Source organism: Austrofundulus limnaeus, unplaced genomic scaffold, assembly GCF_001266775.1.
Source record: "Austrofundulus limnaeus strain Quisiro unplaced genomic scaffold, Austrofundulus_limnaeus-1.0 Scaffold856, whole genome shotgun sequence".
NCBI lineage: Eukaryota > Metazoa > Chordata > Actinopteri > Cyprinodontiformes > Rivulidae > Austrofundulus > Austrofundulus limnaeus.
Genome location: NW_013953258.1, coordinates 10,246 through 13,957, shown reverse-complemented (window position 1 = coordinate 13,957; position 3,712 = coordinate 10,246). Strand labels below are relative to the sequence as shown.

The 3,712-nt window shown below is 37.8% G+C and overlaps 1 long non-coding RNA gene across 2 annotated transcripts; it reads left to right on the top strand.

Moving 5' to 3' along the window:
• Nucleotides 1-1,393: 1,393 nt before the first annotated feature.
• On the top strand, nt 1,394-2,653 carry LOC106532939 (uncharacterized). Of its 2 annotated transcripts, none has more exons than XR_001312175.1 (2): nt 1,394-1,462; nt 1,579-2,653. It is a non-coding gene; the product is annotated as an uncharacterized LOC106532939 (long non-coding RNA). The 2 variants fall into 2 exon arrangements; XR_001312174.1 differs by having other exon boundaries at nt 1,454-1,538.
• Nucleotides 2,654-3,712: the final 1,059 nt, after the last annotated feature.

The window sequence follows — 3,712 nt, the reverse complement described above, 5'->3', positions numbered from 1 at the left end:
CCTCTAGTGTTTAGACATGGAACTGCATCCAGCATCGCTGGATGCAGTTCCATGTCTAAACACTAGAGGCGCTATAGAGCCTCTATTATCTAAACAATAGAGGCACTATAGAGCCTCTATTGTCTAAACAATAGAAGCACTTAATTATTCTTGAAATAAGGAAAATGTCCAGGGTAACAAGGCTAAACAATCTTACATTCTGCTCTTATTATAATTAAAACAAGATGAACCAACATTTTGACTGGGTATAAGTTAAAAAGACTTGGCTAGATGGGGATCATTTTAGTGTTTTCTTTCTTTCAGTTCTACACTTTCATTATTTTAATAACAAAGTCAAAGATACTCATTGCAAACTGTAATATTAAACAGAAAAGTTTATCCTGAGCTTTGTGAACTGGTGCAGAATGAAAACGTTTACTTCAGTATTTTTCCTGACTTGTTGGTATTCTGATGTGCAGGTCCACGCTCAACGTAAACAGAACCAGGTGGAAGCCCGAGTCACCTGACTGACCTGACTGTTGGTCAGTAAACATGATGGAATCAAAGAAACGTAGAAACTTAAAGACGTTCAGGTGGAAATGTGCTAAAGAAAGAGAAGGATGGAGTAAATCTGCTGTGAAGAATAATCTCTAGGAGTTCCACAATGACACAACTCAAAACCTGTCCTCTTCAGTGTTTTTAAACTCCAGACCAGTGGTCCTCAGTCCTGGTCCTGGTCCTGGTCCTGGTCCTGGTCTGTTTTAGATGTTCCTCTGCTTCAACACACCTGATTGGAACTAATGGGTGTTTAACAGAACATGAAGACCTGCTGAGGAGCAGGGAAACTACTAAAACCTGCAGGATGGTGGACCTCCAGGACTACTGGTCTGGACCAACGTTTAAAACCTTCATGAAGTCTGACACACTTCAATCAACAAATCAGATCATAGATACAGATGAATCAGAACCTCTCAACCCCAAACAGCTCCACTGCTGACCTTCAGTCAGAGCAGACAGGTTGTTACAGCAAGAGAAAACTACTTCAGGAGGCAACATATTCAACAACATGGTCTGACAACACGACTGCAGACAGAACAAAACGACACAATGTGTCAACACAAGGTATAAGAACATGGACAAAGGCTCAGCGACATATTTTTGGCACAAATTGAACTCCATATTGGAAAGCATCAGTTTGAGGAATAATCGATTTTTTTACCGTTGCAATGAGTACCTTTGAGTTGAAACCGTTTGCAGCTGTGATGCTGACAGATACAAAGAAAACCATTCAGAGGGGTTTGAAAGAGAGGCATCAGTGGTTAGAGCTGTTGCCTCACAGCAAGAAGGTCGCAGGTTCGCCTCCCAGCTCTCCTGAGGAACTTCCACGTTCTCCCTGTGCGCCGGTGTGTTTTCTCTGGGGACTAAGAACATGCAGGTTGGGTTGATTGGTGACTCTAAAGGATGCTGAGGTGAGAGTGAGAGTGTGTCTCTCACACAGGGACACCTGGAGTCTACCTCCAGGTGTCTCTCACACAGGGACACCTGGAGTCTACCTCCAGGTGTCNCTCTCACACAGGGACACCTGGAGTCTACCTCCAGGTGTCCCTGTGTGAGAGCGTGTCCCTCACACAGGGACACCTGGAGTCTACCTCCAGGTGTCCCTCACACAGGGACACCTGGAGGTAGACTCCAGCTGAAAGATGAAGCAGGTAAATAAAAAGATGGATGATGAGGAACAACATGAGAAGAACTCTTTATGAGTGGAAAAATCATTTATAATCTTTTTGTTGAAAATATCTTGATTCCTGACAGATAAATGAACATATTTTATGCTTTTAATAATGTTTTAAATCAACATTATATATTTCACACCAAAACCATTCCTCTCACGCTCTTTGCTGTTTTGTGTTACTAATACGTCACTCTGCTTGATGCACAGAAACACTTCTGAAGAGTTTTTATGTAAAATGTTCACCTTCCTTTTTATTACTGAACCAACATGTCTGCACAAACTTTACTCCATGCAGTATTTCAATGCTTTTAGTCTCTTTTTGCCTAACAGAACATGTTGTTTAGAGTAAAACATTAAGTTGTTTCATTAATCATGTAGTTTGTGAGATTTGACTTCACTAAAAGCTTTAGTGGTTTGTTTAAAGATGTGATCCACCTGGTTCTGACCCAGTCCACCTGTTGTCAGTGTGTCCTGTCTCACACTGAACCCTGGTGTCCAGAAAACCCACTACAACAGTTCGTCCTCTAACAGGGCAGACAACTTTAAACTGGTCTGAAGCCAGCAGGGTTACACTTTTACAACCAAAACAATTATTAAAACAATGTTTTCATGAGCTGTTTAGGAGGTTTACCAGATAAAACTTCAGTCTGCAAGATTAGTTTTCATTTTTGCTTTTTTCATTATGTTTTATTATATTCTCCCTATCAGAACCTGCTGCTGTTCATACCTGCAGTTGTTCTTCATTCATTCATGTTCAATATTGTGTTTTTGCAGTGCATCAAAAAAAAGACACATTCAGTTTTTATAAGGATTAAACAAACAAACCTGTGGTGGAGAGGCCTTTAGTGGGTTTTATCCAAGTCAGATCTAAAGTTTTTGTCTGTTTTCACTTGTACTGCTTAACCACTAATGATTAAATGAATAAACACAATCTGTTTCACACTTTTTGTGTCGTGTCCAGTCTGTCTGCATGAAATAAATTATATTTGTTTTATCTTTATGATCATAGTCTTATATTTCATGTCAACAGAAAACCTTATTTGTGTTTTATCATATCTACAGAAGATAAACAGAAATCCAAAATGTAACATTGTGGTCATTTTGAACTTATAAGCACAGTTGGGTAATAATACTTACATTTACTTCAGTAACTTGTTGGTAAAATATGTACTTTTAGGAGTACTTTTACTATGCTGTAAATTTTACTTTTACTTGAGTACTTTTATTACGAAGTATCGTTACTCTTACTTGAGTAAAATTTTGGGGTACTCTACCCACTGTGAGTAACTTGTTGGTTGTTTTTATCAAAAATTCACCTAACACAGAGACACACCTGCAGCTTTGTTATTTTCATGCTGTTTATTTTGAAAGAAACTGATTTGGAAAGATGTTTCTTCTGCCTGAATTAGTTATTGTTATTTATATGAATTATTTTCATTTTGATCTTCAAAATACCAAAATTTCCACAAAGCTTTATATTTTGGTCCATCTGATGATGTCATTTTTAAATATTTAATGATGTCTTGATCTGTTACTCAGTACTTGAGTAGCCTTTTTACCAAATACTTTTTTAATTTTACTTGAATCACTTCTTGGATGGCTACTTTTTACTTTTACTTGAGTAAAAATATGTTGAAGTAGTGCTGCTTTTACTTGAGTACAATTTTTGTGTACTCTACCCACCTGAGCTTATTAGAATATTCACATTTTACTGTTGAATCTAAAGCTGTCTTCTGTTCAGCTGCACAGACAGTAAAACTGTGAAAACTTTACCAATGTTCTAAAATTAGACCAAAACACGTTAATATTATAAAGACATGCTGTTAATGATCATCACCTTCAGCTGTGCTACAGTACAATATAGAAACAAGTTTTGAACACCTAAAAGCTTGCAGTACATTATTTTATCACAGCTCATTTTAATGTGATGTTACTTGATGAAAACGACTCATTTCCCAGATAAAGTGGGAGTTAATGGGAAGTTTCCCAGATAAAGTGGGA